Raw genomic sequence first — 22,787 nt, 5'->3', positions numbered from 1 at the left:
CTTTCTAGAGGAGGGGTTCTGACCTCCTATGGAAGGAGGGGGAGGTGATGGCAAGGTTGCCAACTGATCAGGGTTGCCAACTGTTCAAAAACCAAGCAGACCTGGCTTGCTCCTCTGACTTTAAGATGGACTTGGTGTGTGGAAATAAATGGGAGGGGGAGCTTTAAGGAGGAACCTTCTTATTCCTTCACATCAAACAACTCATAAAGGCTAAGCTACAAAGGTGAATATGTAGGATGACCAGGTGAAGAAGGAAAGATGGGACTTCCTTAGTTTTAACAATGATACAATTATTAATTGTTTAGCTGTTTTATTCTTTCTTTGCCCAGCCTGTTATTGGTCTGTGGAACCCCTTGCCACAGGATGTGGTGATGGCATCTGGCCCAGTGATGGACTTCCCCCAGCCCCATGCCCAGAGCAAAGGTCTGTGATGGCGCCCCCCCCTGCAAGATGGCACCACCTCCCCATGTGCATATTCACCCTCCCCCACTCACTGCAATGTTCCGGAGCCTCACGTGACTCCAGGATGCACCGGGGAAGCCTCCTGAGGCTTTCCTGCACTCTTAAACTGTGCTTCCAGCAAACCGGATGCACAGTTTCCAACCACGTCAGGATCCTCAGTGAGGCTTCTGCACAGTTCTAGAGGCGCATGAGGCTCCGTGCCCGGGGCATTTGCCCCTTTAACTTAATAGTAGGTCTGCCATTGGCCTGGCCTGTATGCCTTTAGAAGGGGACTGGACAAGCTGTGATGGGTATGTGCAACCTCCTGGTTTTAGAAATAGGCTACCTCAGAAGGCCAAGTGCAAGGGAGTAGAACCAGAATGTAGGTTTCTTGTTATCTTATGTGTTCCCTGAGGCATCTGGTGGCCGCTGTGAAATACAGGAAGCTGGACTAGATGGGCCTCTGGCCTAATCCAGTGGGGCTCTTCTTATGTTCCTATTTGAGTTTGTAAACCACTTTGTGAACTTTTTTGTTGAAAATCAGTTTATAAATATTCTTCATAATAATCATATTATTATTATAAATCCAGAAAGAGAAATGTGTTAAATCTCATGAAACAAAAGCAAATAGTCTGGTGCCCCTAAAACTAACACAACAACTATGGTTACAATGCATTTTTAGTCCTTACAGAGTCAGAAGAGTCTGTTGTTTTTGATACAACAGACTAACATGTGTCTTCTCTCTGCTCCATATTACTGCATTTCAGAGGGATTAGGTGCAGCTTCTCTCATCCATTGCATGATAAATTGAATCCATCAATATTCTCTTTTCTGTGAAACTGCACAAGTGCTAGGTGCCATGCTGCCTTACCTGGTGGCTGCTCCTTTTCTTCTTGCTTCCTGAATTAGAAAAAGGAATAGAGTAATGGAGTGGAAGAGGAAGTGTGCAGGAGAGGAGAGTGGTGGGCTAGTGTTGGAAGTTCTTTGTTGCGAAACTGACTTCTAGAGTGTCAGAAGCTGGTCTTGGGTCACCCTGAGTCATGGGTTGCGCTACACTCTCCTCTCCTGCTCCATTTGTGTCCTCCTTTTTGAATTCAGGGAGCAGAAGGCAGCCACCCTCACCAATCAACCTCCTGAGTCAACCGCTTTGTGTGGGATGAGGAGTGGGCTAGCTCTGGGAGATATAAAAGCCGTAGGAGTCCTCCTGCCTTCTTTTTGCCTCTAAACTGAGACTGGAGTTGCCCATTTTTGAGCCAGTCCCTGTAGCTATCCTTCTAAGAGCAATCTGATGGGCAGATAAGGCTGATGTTGAAGGTTGGTATCCTTGGGCAGCTGCTGATGGTCTATCACCTGTGTGAAGTGCTCCTGGCTTTCTCATTACAGACTCCCACTGCCACCTTTCTCCCATCCACAAATGCAAGCTCGTCTCTAATGCAAGTTTGCCCTGCATCATTGCAGAGGCTTCTGGGGGAAGCTCCCCTTTGCAAATGGAATTGACAAGAGAGAGGAGGAGATAATGGAGCATGACTCTTTTGTACTCTTTTTAGCCCTGATGATGATCATGTTTATCTCCAGCAAGTGCTTTTATCTACCAAAAATGTATATGGTCACCAAAAAATATATATGGTTTGATGTGATTTCTGCACATCAAACTGCTAGTAAAGATATAAGAAGAGATGTGGGTACTGCATTTTTTTCTTAGTCAATGGACATCATACTCTTATCTCAGGATCTGCTGTGATCTTTATTCTATTTTTGTCCTGAATTGGTTGTGTTTTATGGTGTTTATGTTGTAAGGGGGTGTGGAGGTTGCTGAACCTTGGTTTTGTTTTTTTTAATGATATAAATTTTAAATATAAAATTAAATTTTTTAAAATGATATTAATTTGCAGGTTGAAAAACTGTTTTCCCTGAGGTCAAGTCGGGCCAAAATTTTGTTTTGTTTTTAAACTTTTCCAGTAGTATATGAATTGGCTTTGAGCCATCTTTTGTACCTGCATATTTGTCAGTTACCTTCTGCCTGCCATTTTCTTCTGATGATTCTGAGTTGGTTAGTATTGGTTGGTATTGTGCAATGTCGGATGGTAGGTTGGCAATTCTTCCTTTTCACAGAGGTTGGATTAAATGGCCTTTTCTTGTCTAACTACTATGTACTATCTGGGCATTTCAGAGATATTTGAAATACATAGAGGTAGCCTCTTTAGTTGTTATTATGAAGTGAGCATTCATGGTAATCTGTAAACATATGGGAGACATAGTAGCTCACCACACAAATGTATACATGTCTATGTTTTAATCTTAATTTATTCTGCAAATAAATTTTCAGAAGAATCAAACAATGATTCAAAGCAAAAAGCATATTTTTCTTGCATATAGATGTCTCAGCTGTCTGGCAGCATCTTAAAAAAGGAATTTTCTCTTTTTATATTGCACGCCAACTAGTTTTTAAAAGGACCTTTATCAAATTAACTAAACAGTAAAGCACTTTCCAATTAATCAGGGGCACTTGTTAGTCAATGAAAAACTTTTTTTACTGATGAATCTACCAGCCATCAAAGGTATAGCGGGCTGCATTGTTTCCAAAAACTTGAAAATCCCGTCTGCAGCAGGTGGTGATGGGATGAGCATGTACACCGTGGCAGATAGTGCAGAGGGTAGTGGCATGGCTGGAAACTGGAATGGGGGGACTGACATGGGAGAAGAAGGCTGGAGAGACAGGTTTTTTTTCCTCCTTCAGGGAGCTGAAGGAGACTTGGCAGGGAGATTGCTTGTTGTGATGTGTAGACACTAATCCCATTTTTCTCTCTGGAACTAAACAAGTGTTGCAGATCATTCTATTACAATCTGCAGAGGAGCCATGGAAAGGTTGTGTTTCAAACACACCTGGGTGTGTGTTTGGTCACCGTTTTAACAGGCTGTGCCACATGTTTTGGCTGGGCGTAAACTAAGCAGCTGAACCTCAAGGTCTGTGTTCTGCAAAAATGCGTCTATATCAGAAGTACGGGGGAAAGGTTGCAAGGAACTAAGCAACAGCATCTAATGCACCTGCTTGCATCTGCAGTGAACTTCCTCTGCTTGTGAACATAGCATCTTCCTACCCACCCATCTATCCTGTGCTGACTCTCCCCTACACTTTAAATATCTGTCACCATGGCAACTGTTGGAACGGACCCCTTGCTGGCAGACAAATGCTGGCCTTCCCTGAGTGATTTACAGCACCAGGGTTGCTCTGGCAGAGATAATTCATTTTCAATTTTTATGAAAGTGCGTGGAAATGTGGCTGAAAGGAGTGTGATTGGCAGCTTGGCATAGAGAAACCTTCAGGCTCCAGAGGAGATGAAAAGGAAGGTCCTCATCTGTGACCACGGGGCATTGCTGCGCTGTGATTAAAACCGATGTTGGGGAGGGCTCACACTTAGTGGTGGAGCGTATGCATTGTGCCCAAACGCTCCTCGTTAAAAGGATCTCTCTCGGTAGCACCGTAGCAGGATAATTACAATCTTAATTAAATCATAATTATTCAGAGCAATTGCTGTAGCTGCAAAGAGGAAGCCAGTTCTTGGGAACAGACGATGACATGGAGCTGATTCAGGAATGCCCTGGCTGCGTGAGTGAACGAAGTGAGGGATGCTCTGGCCCTTTGAGGTAACTCACTAAAAGGGCGCGAAGCTGCCTTAAAAGGCCAATTAAAGGGTCAGCGGGTGGGAGAGGTTGCTGATGCACAGTGGGCAGTCCAAGATTTTTTAAGTTAAAAAAATGGTATTGGAATGCAGTGTCTTCTGGACTCTGTAAAAACCGAGAGAATGAATGATGCGCATTCCAGTGAAAATGACCAGAGTGGAAGTAACCCATGACTCAAGGTTGGCCCGTGACCACCTGATGCTGCCCCCCTTACCCATCAATGTGCTACACTTCTCATACTCTCCAATGTCCCAGCACCTCACTCTCCTCCACATTTCCTCTTCCTCTCTGTCCCCCTCTTCCTTTCCCAATCCAGGGAGTGGAAGCCCAGTGGAGGCAAATAGATAGGCAGAGATGGGCGCCTGCCCCCACTCCACCAGTTCTGCTGCCTGAGGCAGCTCCTTCAGTTAGCCTAATGAATGGGCCAGCCTTGCCATAACTCCTGAGCTTCTTTAACTCAACAAGCCCTTTTCAGCAACAGCACCAATGGCTTTGGTCTCTAGGATGTGTCTGAGTGCTCCCATTCTTTCTCGATCCTTTCCTACCTCCTTTGCCCTCTCCTCTTCACACATTCTTTGCTCCAGTCCCTTTCCTTAGCAAAGGGAGGCCCCTGAGCAGGAGACCTCTGGAGGCCCCTGAGCAGTTAGTGTCTCCTGGGTCTTGCTCAGCTTCCTAGTTCTCAGCATCCTCCCATGTCTCCCATTTCCTGTTCCCAGCTGCTAAAAGTTAACCCATCTAAGGCTACTACTGTGAACATGGAGCACAATAAATAGTTCTGTTTGTCCACTTCTAAACTGTTGTGCTCATGTTGTCTAAATCTGTGTTGTGTTTTGTTAAAACCTCTTACGTATTTTTTCCTGACCATCTTCTCTGAGTGATCCCACTCAGCTCCCTGGGGACTTGTGCATTCTTCTGCGTGTCCTTAGCTCATTTTTAAATGTTTGGTCTGTTTTGCCTTGCTCCTGTACCACCCACCCACACATCCATGCTGCACGTGCTGTGTGTCAGAATTTCCGATCTAGGGGCATCAGCAATTCAGCTAGCTAGCAAAGAGTGGGGAAAGCAAGCTGACAACTCAGCTGTTTTAGCTGGACTCTGGATGGAGAAGCCCTGTCAAATTCAGCACCTAGAAGCAGACTATGGTAGAATCTATTTCTGAGCTTCCTTCTATCAGTGAGTCTGACCGCTTCTTCCTCTGGGCTGCAAAGGTTGGTGGGGCTCAACAAGGGTTTAGCAAGCAGCCACAGTGTCAAGATTTGACACTGTGATGCATTCTGTGTGGGAGTTTGGCCTGGATGCCATCACCAGGTACAAGCTGGGACCAACTGCAAGGTAACTGGCTGGAGCTTCTGGAGGCTTCTCAAACGTTGATGGATGGGCTGGAGTGGATTGTGTGATGGGGCACGCTATCCCCCATGAGAGCCCCCAGGTCAGGTTTACTCTTTCACCTTGGCGTCCAGGGTGCTTTCTCCCCAGATGCTACTCTCTTGGCCATTCCAGCTTTGCTCAGGTGTCAACTCAGGCTTGAAGGCAGCCATGCTTGTCAAAGGGGTAAATCTTTGCAGAACTGGGACCGGGTTAGGTTGCAATATGATGGCGCTGGCCGGGACCCACTGGAGAGTCAGTATGTGGTTAGAGTTGATAGCAGGTCAGGGCTTGAGCTGAGAAGGCTGTCTGCCCAAAGCAGAGCATGGACAAGGGTGCACAGAAAGGACCATTAATCAGAGACACTCTAACGCTCCACTCCTCTCTCCTCCGCACTTCCTCTTTTGATCCCTTCCCCTCTTCCTTTGCAAATTGTGGTAGTGTGAGGAGGTGCAGTGAAGACAGCAGCTGGTGCACTTCCAGGCAAGGGGGGCAGCATTTGGTCCACCACCTCAGGTGCTAGAATGACTTGGGCCGGGCTTTCTCAGCAGGCTGGCACTGAGTGAACTGGACCCTACTATAGAACTGATATAACCGGACTTCTGGTTAAGAAAAATATAAGAACTTCTGGTTCTTTCCAAAGTCAGCACAGAATGGGAATTAGAAGAAAGGGCTGAGTGGAATGCTGTTGTCTTTTTCTGTCTCTCTCTGTGTGGTGTGTAGACTACTTACTAAAGAACACAGGTTTGGGTTAAACATTGTAAAAAAAAACCCTCCTCACTCAGGCTTGTAGGCAGCTACTTGTCACTCCTGGTAAGTAAGGTCAGTCTTCAAAGAACTAGGCAGGAAAACATTTCAAAAATTGGTTAGATTCTGTTTCTCTGTTAGACCCTGAATGACCTTCCAACTTGTGTGTGGGCAGGAAGGCTCGTAAAAATGTTTTGGGGACAGAGACTTATTTGCAAGGCTTTCCTAGCTATGTTCAAATGGAACAAGCCACACACTGGAAAGTCCTTTCTCCTCAGTGATCTTTGAAACGCTGTTGGCCAGCTATGTATCATTGGCAGTGTTGGCACAAGATGCCACTGTAGAGCAGAGGATTGGATTGGGTTGTGCACTTGGCTCCTTCCAGCCCCAGGGCTGCTGTCAAACAACTTCTCTGGAGTCAAAACAGGAGTGGAATTTACTTGTCATCATCGTCTGAGAAAGGGCATATATTCTGATTCCATCTCTGGCAAAATGTCCCGATTGTGGTTTCTTTTCAAGTTGTAGTTTCCATTCTGATTAAAGTTTTGAGGAACTGGGCAGATGATGTCTCTGCAGCTTCTTCTTGGTGGTGGTTGTTCTGAAAAAGTGGCTCTACCACTGACCAGATTCTGTTCCTTAAACCTAAGGAGTCTTCTGCTGGGGGGGGGGGGGGATGGACAAACAGGGATGGACTATTGTGCCCTTTCTTGGCTACTCTCACTTCCTGTTGAGCACTTGCAGAACATGAATGTATGAAATTATATTCCAATTTTATTTTTGTTTTGTTAAACTGTTTATACCACCTTCCTACCAACAAGGCATTCAGTAGTGCACAGTAAACACTTTCTGTTCAGTCCTAACCAAGCTGCCCTTTCCGAGATGCTGTGGCATCAAAACGGCCACTGCTGCATCCAGTGCAGGCAGCTGGAGGTCTCCCCGAGGTAAGGGAACATTTGACCTGGGGAAAGCCCCAGCAGTGGCTACTTGGGGCTGCACCAGCAAAATCGCTGGTACAGGTTCATGCAGCCCCATATCAGTGGATCAAGCCTGGGAGGGGGGGATAGGATCTGGTGGAAGCCTCTACCACTGTCCTCGCCCCTTCCCTGACTGTCTCCTGCCTCAGTTGGCCTCATGGACAGGGGCAGTCCTGCTTCAACAGCAAATGTATGCAAGGTGGAAGTTGTCGAAGTCTTGAGGACATTAGCTATATGCTTCCGAATTGTTGGCTTTTGTTCTCGTAATTGTGTCAAAAGAGATGGGGTAACTTATTTTAACTAAATTAATTGTAAATGAATTGATTAAATTATTATTATTGCTGCTGCTGTTATTTATTTTGGTAAAGAGAGAGATGCCAGCATTCAAGGTTGTCTGAATGCCCTGTCTTTTGCAGTGGAAAAACAGTTTCTGGGGGTTTGGGACCTGTGACAATCAGTGGTGAGGGCATCACCACTCAGTGCCTGTTTTGGAGTACTTTTTTGATCATAGTACTTCCTAGCTGTTCCTTTCAACATGGAGCATGGCCTCAGATGGGGTGGGGTGGCAGGAAAGGGGTCTGGTTAAAGATGGGTGTTGAGCTGCAAGTCCCATGATAGCTGCCAGAGAATTTTCCCTACTGATGCCAAGGCATAAAAATGCATAGGGCATATGGAGCCCTATGGAAAGTAAAAGTGAGCTGTATCGCACGTTTGCTCGTGAGTAGGCGGACTTGCCATAGTCCATTGGAAAGGGCAGACTGAGAGGCTCCACGGATGTCAGAATAGTCCTCATCCAATGAGTGCAGCCCCCAAAAACTCAAAAGGGAGGAGGCCTCTCCCTCCCAGCTGCCTCCCTCCCAGTCTATGGAGCCTTATGGAAAGCAAAGCAGCCTCACAGTTGCGTTTACTTGCCAGTAGGCAGACGTGCCTTGGCTGGTGGTCAGGCCAGGCAAAGGGGAATGTGGGGATACCAGAAGGGTCCTGATCCGATGGAACTGGAGTGCAACAGAAGGCAGCCCCCCCCCCGCCCCCTAAAAAGAATGAAAAAGAGATTTGAATGGTAAGGGGAAAGTTTTCTATTTTGCACTTGCAAAGCCAGGACGGTCTTTATTCTGATGTGCCTGAAATAGAAGAACTTTAAACTGGGCTCTGGGATGGCTGGAAATCTCACTGATTCTTTTTGGGGGGTTGTTACTGCAGGCAGACTACAGAGTAAGCTCCATTGACCACTTTGGGACTTACTTCAGAGTAGACATGCATAGGATTGGACTCACAGGCTGCAATCCTACCCACACGTTCCTGAGAGTAAGCCCTATTGACCACAATACTTTAGAGTAGATTCACTTGGTGGAACAGGACTGGCTCCCCCTTATGTAATTATTTTATTTTAATTTAATTATTTATAATTATTTATTTTAATTGCTTGATGATGTCACTTCTGGCCATGACATCACTTCCAATGGGTCCTGGACAAATTGTCATTCTAAAAAGTGGGTCCCAGTGCTAAAAGTTTGAGAACTGCTGCAATAAGGTATTAGTAAGTTGACACGGTGTGTGTGTGTGTGTGTGTGAGAGAGAGAGAGAGAGAGAGAGAGAGACTCTACAAGTTTTCAAAATCACTAAAATCAGAATCTGGAGGAATAATACCATCATGTAATGTATCAATCAATGCGTAATTTCATGCAGAACGCAATGAAACAATCCACATTGAAATATCTGTGTTCTAACAAAAGGTACAGCCAAAACTCTGGTGGGGAAGGGGTGATGGTACATCACCACGCCCACCTGGGGCATTGCCCTGCCCACTACATGGGGTGATGCGCAGGCCTCCCGCACCAGGTGACGCGAATCCTAGTGCACAGAAAAAGAAAGGTAAGCACACTGAGCACAGAAAAAGAAAGGTAACAAGCAGTGATGCAGCTAGAGGGGGGTGCAAAGCACTAAGTTTTGCAGGCGCCTGAATGTGCCATGCAAGTGGCCCCTCCCCTTCAGAGCCATTCTGGGTGGTGGGAGCAAAACGGAGGCTCCATTTTGCTCCCACCGCCCGGAATGGTTCCAAAGGGGAGGGGGAGGGGCCGCTTGCATGGCACATTCAGGCGCCTGCAAAACTTAGTGCTTTGCACCCCCTGTAGCTACGCCACTGGTAACAAGAGGGTTCTGTGTCAGGCATGTTTCTCCAAAGTTTCTCTCCCTGCCTCTCTTGTCAAAAGCAGCCTCTTCCTCTTTGGGGAATAACTTAAACGGTTGCATGGAAAACATTTCTGCTTCCAGAAACACAACCTATTTTTTTTTTTTTAACTTGGAAATCTAATCAGGAGGCCAAATGATGCCTGGAGCTCTTTAACAGATTCCTTGCAGTTGAAAACGGATTTTTCTTGGCTGTGCTGCTTTCTCTGTTGGCAGTGTAGTGCATGTAGTCGTCTTTTTTTTTTTTTTTACTCCCCTGTGTTGTGATTACTATTATGCTTGAAACGCTTCATTTCTTTCCGATTAGAATGCAACTGAACACAGAGGCAGGTAGTCCTCACTTGGCCCTTTTAAAAAAAAACAAACACAAGATTTTGCATCGAGACATTCCACGATCTGTACGAATGATGGTATGTTGCACCGGTTTGTGTGATTTCCGGAATGGAGAGGATCCGGGAGCCAGAGAGGGCACTGAAGCTTCTCCTGCCAACCCCTTCTGGTTTCTGAGATTTCACCAGGAATGGCCTGCCCATCTTCAAGCAGACCTTCACAAGCCTGAGGACTTGTTTCTAATCCAAGCTGAAATTCTCAGGGAGCTGAACTGTGCATTGAATGCCACATTCTGAACAGTGCAGTCCTCTGTGCAGCATTACACCAACCGGTCTCTTTCCTTTGCCTTTTGACAGTTCAATCCAAAACACGTTTACTCCCAAGTAAGTCCCACTGTGTTCAGTGGGGCTTACTCTCTAGTTAAGTGCGCTTAGGGTTTTAGGCTGAGTAGGTGCTCAACAGCCAGTGTTTGGACAATGCTTGCTTACTCTCCTCAATTCCCCTTCCTTTTATTTCTTAACGTACCCTGCAAGCTTGAGTTTTCATGGCTCCTTTGGAACAGCCCTCCACTCTTCCACATTCAGAGGCTGAGCGGAAAGAAGCCGGCTGTAAAACTGGAACCAGACCTCAGGGTAGTCTAGAAAACATGGCATGCCAGCCTGATGATAACTGCACTTGGCAAGGGACATTGGGTGGCGCTCCACGGGCAGGCCTGCTCTGAAGCCGCGTGGACCAGGAGGGGCCAAGGAGAGGTTGAACTGTTTATAGACAGCCACCACATAATTGTACACAGCTGTCTGTGGTGGAAAACCTCCCCTTGCTGTCATTTCAGCGCAGGGCTGGCAAACTTTGGGGGCCAGGCGCAGCAAGTGGCGTGGCACATTTGAGGGAACCAGCTGTTCTCAGGGAAATGTGAGAATGGGGGGTGGGGACAGTGGGACCAGACGGACACATTTTTTTTTGCTCTTTAGTTTAGTTGGGGGAAGACAACTGGGAGGAGCATGGCAAAGGGTATAAAATTGCAAACTGTGCAGAGAGAGCAAGTAGAGGCTTTTCTCCCTTTCTCATAATGCTAGGAATCTAGGTCACTCAATGAAATTGATTGGTGGTAGACTCAGAGCGGACAAAAGGAAATAACTTATATGTGCAGTGCATAATCAGTGTATAGGCCTCTTGCCACAAAATGTGGCAATGACCTTTTACAAAGAAATAGATGGAGCTGTGGAGACTGGTCTGCCTGTAGCCACTTGCCTTGATGGAACCTCCATGTACAGGGGCACTTTACCTCTGTGTACTGATGACAAACTCTGCTAGAGTGTCTTCCTTGTCAGGTGCTTGGCTCTGAATACAGGTGAGTTGGTAGCAAGAGAGAGAATTTGGTGGCTTTTCTGTGGGACAAGTTGCTCAGGCTAAGAGAAGACACCAGATCTGGGAGGCTTTTTACCAGTCAGTGATGCTGGACTGGCCTACTAATGTTGTGTGACCAACCAGGAGGATTATGGGTCAACTGGACCTGTAAAGCACAGAGCCAGAGTCTGGTATGTAGGCATTCATACTCTGCTTGTGAACTTCTCAGCAGATCGGAGAATCATTCTTGGAAGTGGGATGCTAGACTGGATGGAACTTAGGTCTGATCCAGCAAGGCTGTTCCTGCTTGGAATTTGTCCTGATGTTTCTTCTCTTGGATTTCCTATCATTGGAAACCAACAGAGCAACTGTTGTTGATTGATTGACCTCGTATTTTTCAAGATAGCAACAGAGGGGAATTTTGTGATGGCAAGGGAAATAGTCCCCAAGGGCAGCATTCTTTGTATTGCATTTGTGAGTCACTTTCCAGTTTGCAAAGCCAAAGATGACTTGCAGTCAATAAAAATTAGACTTGACCATTCTTGATGTATTCAGGATGGGCAAAAGGAAGTACTTTTGGAAGCACCTAATTTATGGAATTTGTTGCCTTCGGCTGTGGTGATAGACATTAGCAGGGACTGGCCCAAGACCCCTTGGTCCCTGGGGCAGTAAGCTGAGTGTTGCCCTCACCCTAATCTGGTCATATACCATCACCTGTTCCTCCCACTCCTTATCCTCTAGTGGAGAGCTAGAGCATCTATTTGGTTTCCCTCTTTTTTTCAGTCCAGGAGATGCTGTAGAGCAGTGGTTCTCATACATTTAGTACCGGGATCCACTTTTTAGAATGAGAATCTGTTAGGACCCATTGGAAGTGATGTCATGACTGAAAGTGACATCATCAAGTAAGGACATTTTTAACAATCCTAGGCTGCTATCCTACCTACACTTACCCAGGAGTAAGTCCCATTCACTGTCATTGTTAAAAGAATATACATAGTTTGTTAAAAGTACAGGTCTGTAATATTTCCCCAAATGCAGTCACATCCCATGGTAGCATCAAGTCTAATATATTTAAAAAAAATAGTGAAATGAATGGGGACCCACCTGAAATTAGCTTGCGACCCACCCAGTGGGTCCTGACCCACAGTTTGAGAAACACTGCTGTAGAGCATTACTCCTCTCCTCCACATTTCCCTTTCTACCCCACCCGCCTTGTTTTTCCAACAGAGCATCTATGGAGTAGTAGGAAGAAGAGGTGCAGTGAAGGCAAAGAGGCAGATGGAGGTGAGTGCCCCCTGCTAATCTGTTGCTTGAGGCAACTGTTTCAGTTGGCCTTGTAGATGGGCCAGCCCTGGCACTAGCTTAGATGGTTTTTAAAGGGAATTGGGAAAATTAATGGGGGTCAAGTCTATCCCTGGCTGGTAGTCATGATGGTCACGTGCTTTCTCCTGCTTCAGAGACTGCATGTATCTGAATTCCAGTGGCAGGGGAGTAACAATGGGACAGAACCGTTTGCCTACATGTCCTGCTTCTGAGCATCCAATCTGGTTGACCACTATGGGAAACAGGATGCTGGACTGGATGGGCCCCTTTGCTTTGTTCCAGCAGGGCTCTTCGTGGGCTTCTTCTCACACTGTGTTATGTTCTGAGTCAGACCATTGATTCATCTAGCCCAGTATTGTCAATGCCAGCTGGCAGTGGCTCTCATTGATTCTGCTTCTCGAGATTCTTGTGAGCTGAAGAGGTCCAACATCAAACTGGAGTCCTTTTGTATGCAAAGTGCTTGCTCTTGATCAGCAAACACCAGCCTGCTCTGCAAGGGAGCCTGTTCATACATTCAGCTGAGTAAGGATTCAAGCCTTGTTAATGTAAACCAGCCCCGACTGTCCTGCCCTTCTGGGTCAAGGAGCCTGCATTGTTTGTGCCTGTGCCAGTGTTCTCAAGCAGAGGTCTCCTTTCTTAGCCCTGCCCTGAGATCTTCATGCCAGGGGCTGAACCCGGCATTCTTCTGCATGTAAAGCAGGCACCCTGCTACTGAGCTTCAGCTCCTCCTTTGGCAAGTTACAGTCTTCACTTATCATGCAATGATACAGCGACAAAACCGAGATTTCTCCACCTCCACTGTGCAGATTTTTAAGGGGGAGAACCACTTTGGCTTTGCAGAAGCCCTCCCCATCTCATCTCTAACCCACGTGGACTGTCACATTGGATTCTTCTTGGGCTGATCACAACCTAATGACCTTCTCTGTGTATGTGTGTGTGTGTTTTGTGTATGTGTGCACTGAATGCCAAAATCCTTCTCAAGCTTCCGCATGTGAATCATTTCTCAAGCAACCCTCTCTGCCTCTGGTTGTTGCAATGTGGTTTTCTTACAAGGGAAGCTCTGGAGCTCTGAGTCCTCTGCCTGGCTCACACATGCTGGTCGAGGTTGGCGGGAGACAGCGCTGCTGTTGATGCGGAGAGAGCGAGCGAGCACAGGATTCCCTGACAAGTGAGTGTCGGTCTCTTTTCCTTTGGTGGGGTGGGGAGTGAAAGGGGTCTCTCTTTTATGTGTCTGTGCGTGCGCAGAGAGAGGCATTCTCACAGCTGGCAGGATGGGGCAGCTTTGTGCTCTTGGAAGACAGATGTGTGTTCCGGAGGGAGCTCAGCCACAGATGTCCCCCTATTTTTTGAGACATCCGCCCTCAGTTTCACCAGCAGCTTGACTGAGAAGGGTGCTTGGCTCCCCTTCCTGCGTCCTTCTACAGGACTGCAGAGGCCAGGAAAAAATCTCCAGTGAGCATGCCTCCCCTACCTTGCAGAAATAAAATGAGATGCAAAATGAAAGAGACCAAACCTGATCTCTCTTGCAGAACAGAGAGGCAGTCACTGGATAAAAAGATCCTTAGAGTCCAAGAAATGTGGCTGCCGTAGATTTTATTTTTACTCCTCTGCAGAGTTTCCTTAGCGACAGAAAAAGGATGAGTCTCTCTCTCTCTCTCTCCCACTCTCTCTGCCTGTGACCATCTTGTCTTTCTGAACATTGTCAGAGCCCAGCTGAATTGGTCCAAAGCTGCATCTAGTCCAACATTCTGTTTCCAAAAGAGACTGCCAGATTCTTCTGGGAAGCCGGGCATGAAGGCAACAGCCTTCTCCCTCCCCCACTCTTTGTGCCCCAACTTCTGGTATTTGGAGGTAAACTGCCTCTGGATATGGAGGTTTTATTTAGTGTGTTGTCGCTTTGCCATTTCTCTTGCCGGGCTTGGGGTTTGCCTAGCAACAGTTGGTCCCAAGAGGCTTCCCTGGTGCTGCTGCTGTGCTGGGGAGTGCTGGGAACAAAGTGGGCAGGACAAGGGGTAGGCCGCCCAGCAGACAATTTGGATTGTAATAACAAAATTGGCAGCCCACCTGCCTAGAGAGATCAGCAGTGCAGAGAGAGTGAGCCTTTTTGGCCGGCCTCTGCAGGAATTCCCTGTTGCAATAGTTCAGCAGGAAGCTGTTGAACACTCTGGGGCTCCATCTTGGGCATGCTCCGCTTCCTCTTCGTGACACACTCACAGAGTTACCAGGAGCTGAGAAGAGATGTCTCTTCAGATCCATCTCTGCTCCAATGTGCTCCTGTCCATAGTGGCCAATGGGATTTCCCCCTCTCCAAGGAAGCCCACAAGCAGGGCAAAAAGGCAATAGCCCCCTCCCATTCTGTCTCCCAGCAACTAGTATTCAGAGGTATACTGTACTGGAACGGGATTTTCTCTATATTCTAACAGCCATTATCAGGCATGAAGCTGGTTGCCAATGAATTTAGTACCAAGCAAAGCAAATTCTACTTCATACAATGGACTCTGCTGGCACACAGTGGCAGAGGTGACTTTCAAAAACAATTATGAGGTCCATTTACAGACAAGAGCTGCTATTGACAGCTCTCAGTCAGGACAGCTGGATGGAGCCTCCACGAGCAGCAACTGTTACCCTGAACGTGCCTGAACTCGGAAGCTAAGCAGGGTCAGGCCTGGTTAGTACTTGGATGGGAGACCGCTTGGGCCAGCCACGTTCAGAAGCAGTATACCTCTGCATGCAAAACAGGGGAAAAAACAGCAGAGCTGAATCCCAGCAGTTGCTGGTTGTAAGCATCCCAGAGGAACTTGGGCCTCCTCTGGTGTCTCTGCCTCCAAAGTTCTTTGCTTTCAATCCATGTACTGAGCTACTACTTCAGTAGGCTTCAAGGATGGAAAAGACCTGCCCCCCCATGCTACCTGCTGATGATAGCAGCCCTCACAGGAGAGCCTCCAAAGAAAATCTCAATATATGTATGAGCAGGCTATGGGAAAGCAGGTGATCGTCCCTTCCCCTAAATCATAAAGGATTTTAAGCACCAATACTTTCAGTGGGGCCCAAAAGTAGGCCTGGAACCAGTACGGCTGTTCTGAGACCTGGCAAGATGGCGAAGGTGTCTAAGAATATGAGGTGTTGCCTGTTGTACCAAGTGAGCTGATGTTCACCACCAACTGGTGGATTCTCCCTCACAGGAGATCTTCAAGTAGAGGCTCGACAGTCACCTGCTGGAGATGCTCTGGGAGGATGTCCTACTGCAGGCAGAGGGTTGGACTGAATGACCTTGTAGGTGCCTTCTCAATTCTGTGATTCTTTCCAATCTGGGCACCTGAAAGTCCTTAACTGGAGGAACCAGGGATCAAAGCTGGATGTCTCTACATGCAAAGCATGTGATTTAGCCATGTAAATAACAGCCATGTAAATAACTGAAGCAATTTTGGCTGATTTATCCTGGCAAATCGTCTCCTGATTTATCCTTTTCAACCATCTCCATGGAAGGCAGTTGACTTTGCCAGGAAATTCCATGCAGGGCAGCAGGAGCATCGTGTGTGTGTGTGTGTGTGTGTGTGTGTGTGTGTGTGTGTGTGTGTGTGTGTGTGTGTGAGACTGCAGCTGGAAAAGAGGAACATGGTTGCACCTATTGATACAAACACTAGGGTTTAAAGGACAGAGGGGTTCGCTATTTAGGTTAGTGAAGGCTGATCCTGAAGCATGAATGCATGGGCTGCGAACTGGACATTAACAAATGTCCAGTAGTTTAGAACTATAAAATTCTGGGGGATCCCTGTGTGCAAACGTCAGTAAAGCTGCAATCCCATGTGTGCTTACCCTAAATGCAGTGGGATTTGCCTCCTAGTAAATATGTGTAGATTTGTGCAGTGTGCTGAAGACGGAAGCGGGAATCGCTTCAGTTGTGGCTGGGAATGGAGTCGGGAAGGCCCACCCTCAGAGTCATGTCTCTCCTTACTAATGGGGCCATCCATCCGATGGGTGACCCTTTTTTTCTCTGCAAAGCACGTTTGGTGGCTTCTCCCTCATGCTTGAGAATGTGATTCATTTGTGTAACTGGGATCCAGAAGGAGATTTTCTTTCCCCCTTCCCAGTTTTCCCCACAACAGTGATAAGATACATCTATGAAAGTGCTGTTGATCTCTAGAACAGCATTTCTCAAAGTGTGCTCCTAGGGAGCCCCAGGGTTCCTAAGACCCCTTCCTGGGCAACATGAGCACACCATATGTGGCTGCCCTCTGCCCAGTTTGCTTGCCTGTACCTCCTGCCTCCCATGTTCATAACTCCTTCCTCATGCCCCTCCTGTTCTGACTCTTCTCCAGTATTCAGCTCAGCACTGCACCACTCTGCACATGTGGGCTCCCTGAGAATCCTTTAGGAGTGTTAATTGTTCCAGAGACCATAGTGTTTGAGAACCACTGCTCTCAAGGAAAGACTGTCAGGAATCGGGAACTCTTTTCACACTCCTGCCTGAACATACAGGACATAAAAAGAAAACCAGAAATCAGTTTTCTCCTCATCTCCTTACAGTTCGCTTAGGTTTAGTCATGAGGAAGAACCTGCTAGTACAGGTTGGCCCTCCTTATCCATGGGTTTGGGACAAGTGGATTTAACTTAATGCAGGTCCTGACCCACATCTGGAGCGCCTCACCGAAGCTCCCAGACATGACCGGAAGTGTCTTCCAGTTGCATCCAGGAGGTGTTCTAAGGCATTCTTGTGCGTGCGTATACACACACCCCTTCCACTGCACAGTGTGGCTTGATTCACTTATGTGAGCCCATCATGCTATTGTTTCTGTGAGCACACTCTTCTTGGTGTGTGGAACTTTGATCTGATCTGTGGACATCCTGTATGGCCCTTTGAATCTTCCTGGCCACTATTCCACTGAAGCTTGTGTTGCATAAGTATGTTACTTACAGCGCAATCCTATGCTAAGTAAGGCAGCAGATCTCCAGTTATGATGATTAGAAAGGCGTGCCACTGTCAGGCTCTCTGGAGTCATCAGCGCAAATGGCCGGAGGCTTTGCGCGCCTGTCAACAGCCTACCCAGGCCATGCCAGAGCAGGAAGGTGGCAGTGTGGGAGGATCAGGGCAGTTCAGGGGAGGAACAGAGGGGTGGATCTTGGAGGCAGCAGCATGCACAGGATCTTTTCCCCCTTTCCTGGCCTAGACCTGCTCCCTAACTCCTATCTAACTTACACTAGCAAAAGAGCTGACATGGGTCCGAGGAAACCCATTGATGGCCAGGCAGGCTGTGGAGAGGTAAGTATAAAATATTCTTACCTCTTCCAGGCAATCTGGCAATCTCTCACCATAGCATTCAGTATGTGCTCCATCAGTGGCACTGTATGCTATGGGCAGGTGGGGAATAGGATTGGGCTGTAAGTGACAGTGGGTTCTTAGCTATTTTACAGAAAGCACAGACAAACATGGTTACATCACTGGATGGCCTTGGTGCTTTCCAACATTGAGTTGATTAAAAAAGACTGGAGAACAGCAGCCTTATGTCTTTTGCAGCCCAGGTTGTTGAGTCTCCTTTAGACATCACCCACTCTTGTCATTGCTTTGCATTAGAGCATTTTTTTGTTATCTTTTTGATGACAGCACAGAAGGGGTCAGCCTCCCATCCCCCCCCGCCCTGTGCTACTGGGGGTCACAGAGATGGATGCGCAGGTATATGATGCATTATTTATTTCCCACATTCTCTCTGGGGAGCGCAAGTTGGCACATCCAGGATTTCCGGGCAGCTCTGCTTAGTTCTCTCCAGGTGCCCTTGTGTGACACAGAACACTGTGTACAAAATGTGTCCGCACTTTCCAGTCCTCCCAGACCTGAGCCACATCACAGTGAGTTTTTTTCTCTAACAAAGTAACACAGGCATAAGGTGAGGTATATGAAATACAGATAAATGAAAACAGATAAGATACATGAAAATACAGAAAGATTCCAACAATCTGCATTATATACTGTTCAAGCAATCTATATGATAAACCATGCTCCATAAACATTGTACGTATAAATCTTAGAAAGACTTCCAAATCTCCAAAAATATGTCCATTTGTACTTGTCTGTAAACCACTCATTCAAATGTTGATTAAAAGGCTTTCAGTCCGTTGAGCAGTAGTAGAGGGGACTTATCCTTCCAATGTTTTAATCTAAACCTTTGAGCTATAACAACTAAGGTTTTTTGCTGTCCCACTGTTAATTTCCATGAAACGGGTAAATAATTCGAAATGACAAATGCTTCAGCAAATAAACATACCAATATCGTACCAACATCGCAAATATCAATGATTGTCACAGTACGACATTAATACAATTAATTTCTTCCTCCCCAAATCATATTGTGAACAAGGCCACATCATATGTGTAAGCATTGCATTCACTGAATTGCAACACCAGCATTTAGATTCCTTAACCAATTCCCTGTTAGAAAGATGTTGTGGTGACAAGTAAACCTTGAAAAAATTTCTGTTGACTTAATCGCAACTTCTGATCCTCAGTGAAGTTTGCAGCTTTTTCTGCTGATTTCACAAACAGTTTTTCCCTCTTGCTAAGGAAACAGTATTTCTGCTGTTATCCCAACAATGTGTTGACAGGGCCGATGACTTATTGGTTTTTTTTCAGATGCATCCATTGTGCCCTAGTTGATTAACCTGCTTTAACAGGGACTCTGGCGTCTCTGGGGCCTTGGGTGTTGGGGGAGGAGGCCCACCTTCACTGCTGCTCCCAGGATTCCAAAAGGAAGAGGGGAACAGAGTGGAAGAGGAGGTATGAAGGAGAGGATAGAGGTGGGCTGAAGTGCCAGAGACTCTCCTTCCCTTCACACTTCCTTTTTCACTCTGTTGCCGTCTTCCTTTTTTGAATAGGGAGCAGGAGGAGCAGCGAGATGACTGTTAGGTAAGTGGTGGAGGGGTGAGGAGTCTGCATTTGACGCACCATTTCAGGCACCAAGTGTACCTGAACCGGGCAAGTCCATCATGTCGATCTAATCAGGAATAGGGTTTCCAGTGGTACCCAACCAGATACTTCTAGGAACCCCCCATAGAGGGGCATTTATGTAGCTTTTCCTGCCTTCTTCGAGAACTGAAATTCTAAAGTAGCGGCCTCTGTACATGAAGTTTAGCTGTCAGGATTGGTTATTATTTATGGACCTATCCTCTGTGACTTTCTTTATCCTTCACTGAGTCAGAGGAGCAGTCCATCCACTGTGACTGATTGGATCTCATGGATAAGTGCTGTACCTGATCATATTTTCTGTTGACTTCTCATTGGAAACACTTGAGGAAATAGATGTTCTTTTAAGTAAATGTTCTATTTTATTTATATAGTAAAATCTCATAAATTGTATAAGATTTATGGGGGGACTTATGAGGGGGGATTTATGGGGGTGGGCCAAGTGGCTGGCTGCTTACCTGCCTTGTATGCTTGTTCCTGTGGTAGTCCTGGAATGGTTCTTGCATTACAGGCTTGTGTGGGTGTTTTTAATACCAAGATTTACGCGCTAGCATTTAACGTATGGCGTGCTGACGTATTTTGTCTACCTGTGTGTTTCAATTATAGTCTTTTTTTTCTTTGAGGGTGCAATCCTAAACCCTTATGTCAGTGCTTTCCAGCACTGACATAAGGGCAATGCAGCTCTGAGGAAGGGGAACAAACATTGCCTTGCTTTGAGGAGGCCTCCGTGAGTGCCACCCAGCTGCAGGATGCAGCACACGTCCCATTGGCACCGCTATGCCGGTGTAGGAAAGCGCTGACATAAGGGGTTAGGATTGTGCCCTAAGTGACTAATAATCATAGTTTGACCAAAGGGCTTCCCAACTGTGCTGGGAAACAGAGCTGAGTGGAACCCAGGATTTGGGGTGGGGGGGGTGGGGGGGGAGATGTCAGAACTTGAGAGCAAGCCAAGAGCACATGAAGGCTGCATTCACTCAGGCAGAGTCCCAGCCTAGTCAGGAAGGCTTGATAGGTCTTCCTCTTGAGGAGAACAAATGATCGGTGTGGGTGGAGAATCCCTGAAAGCCTTCACTGCCTTGGAAAAAGCTCTGGTGACGGCACTGTCAGCTATGCACAGATCCAAGGATTACCGCTTCCTACCCTGGTGGGTCCTGACACTCAAGCTCAAACCAGACCAGGATGGTCCAACTTTGGGCATCTGGAGGGCACATGACCTTTGCATGACCCACCGGCTGGGCTGACATGGAAGTAACTGATGGTGATGTGATTATGCCACTGCCAATTACTACCATGATTTGAGCCGCCAAAATTATTTGGCAGGCTCAGGGCACAAGCGGAGGAGGTGGAGGTGGTGGGGCTTTTTAATCTCCTTGCTGCACTGTTCCAGCTTCTTCTCCAAAGGAGAAGCTGAAACAGTGCAGCAGGAAAACCGAAAAAGCACTGAAGCAGGAGGAGGTGGGGGCTGCAGCTGAGCTTTCAGTGGGTACCAAAAAGGGCCTCATGGGCCATGTGTTGGACCACCGTGAACTAGACATTAATAATAATAATAATTAGGTATTTATATACCGCCTTTCTGGTCATCGGATTACACCTCTGACTTTATTCAAGGCGGTTTACATAGGCAGGCGTTTCTAAATCCCTCAAGGGGATTTTTACAATCATAGAGGTTCTCTCTTTCAAGAACCGACAACATTTCAGAATGGATCTTCCTGGTTTGGTCTCACTTCTGGCCTCAAGCAGCTCCATGTCTCACATGGAGGGCAACCAAGACGCTTCTTGCTCACACCAAGAGCAGGTGGAACCACTCAGCTCGGCTTGTCAGCTGCTTCAAGGATTTGCCATTCTCAGCCATTCAGGGAGCTGCCGGTGTCCTCGAACTGGCGACCTTCTGATGTTATCTTCGGGCTAACAGAGACTCTACCCTCTAGACCAGACCTCCTGCCCTCCTGACATTACCAGGAGCGTGTGGCTGCTACCAAGGGCAGAAGTTTCATGTCTCCCCAGTAACATTCCTTAGGAAAAAATGCTTGACATGTCATCATTGCACACCCCTACCACATGTACATAAATTGTAGCCAGTGAAGTGAAGCAGGGTTGGAAAAACAATGCAATTACATCAAGTACTGTCTTTTGCTAGATGTCACTGTGGAGACATGGGGTGTTGCTCTTGGCAGTTGCCACACTACCCTCATAATATATAGTTTGGCTCCAAGATCCTTTTGTTAGTTTGAATTTTGTTTGTTAATTTATTTTGAATCTGGGGTTTTGGAGCACAAGAAGACCTCTCAGTTTTGCTTTGATGTGTGTTTGGCTCACACATGTGGGTTGCTTTCCTCTTGGCGGTCATGGCCGTGCTTCTCTGATGTGGCCAACCAGTATAACTATCTTCCTGAGTAGACTGTGTTGGCAATGGGATAACTCCCAATCAAATTGTCAGGGATATTCTGAGTTTGAACCTACTTTTTGTGAGCGTATTCAGATTGGATCTTGTTGCTTTTAATTTAATTTCATCTGACGTTATCCTTTTATTGTTCTACTGCTCCTCTTGTCTGTGTTTCCCACGCACACTTATTTGATCGCTCTGGAGTTGCAGTCTCTGGTTTTTCTGTAGGTTTTTTTTTTCTTAATGTAAATTAAGAAAATTTTTTTTTCTTAATTTTCACTCATATCCACCCCAATGAAATGCCCCTGTGTATCCACCTTGAGACGAGACTGTGAAGTAGTCTGCTGTAGCATTCGCTTAAAGAAATCTCAGCGACAGAATTAGCAACGTGAGTGACGGCTGCTACTAAGTCTGGGACTGAAAGAAAAGATCACAGATTTTAGATCTGGGTAAAAATGTTTGATCAGGTAGCGGTAACCAAAATAAAGTTTTGAGTTGGGTAACTACAGCAACTACTTCTGCAGCTCCGGAAGTAGCAACAGATTCTAGGAACGCCTCAAGCCTGAGAGACTTGTTGAGTCCCTTTTGGGGCCAAACTATGTGTTATGGGGTGAGTAGAACCCCTGCTAATTGGGTAAGAGGCACTTTTTCAAGTGGGTGATCCTTTTTTCAGCAGGGGGAGAGTAACTGGCCCACCTCACACCAGCACTGTCTGTTCTAATGGCTGTCTGCTGGTATTCATTTGCATTTTTTTAGATTGTGAGCCCTTTTGGGAAAGGGAGCCTGTCGTACACTTGGGTCTCACTCCCAGGGTTTTGGGTGCTCAGAGTTGTTGGTTCTGAACCCTAGAGCTCTCAAAGATCCCTGTTCGGTAGTACTGCCACCACCCTGTAAGAGCCAGTGCCTCAGTCCAGGGAAACCAAGACCCTTTAGGCTTAACTATATCCCTTGTAGGCACTGACCACTTTCCTTACTTAAAGTCTCAGTCTTCAAGTTACTAGTCCACAAAGAGGATTTTTGGTAGCTTGCTGAACGGCTAGGCAGGATTCTGAAC

This window comes from Tiliqua scincoides, chromosome 8, assembly GCF_035046505.1.
Source record: "Tiliqua scincoides isolate rTilSci1 chromosome 8, rTilSci1.hap2, whole genome shotgun sequence".
NCBI lineage: Eukaryota > Metazoa > Chordata > Lepidosauria > Squamata > Scincidae > Tiliqua > Tiliqua scincoides.
This window is presented reverse-complemented; position numbering follows the sequence as displayed.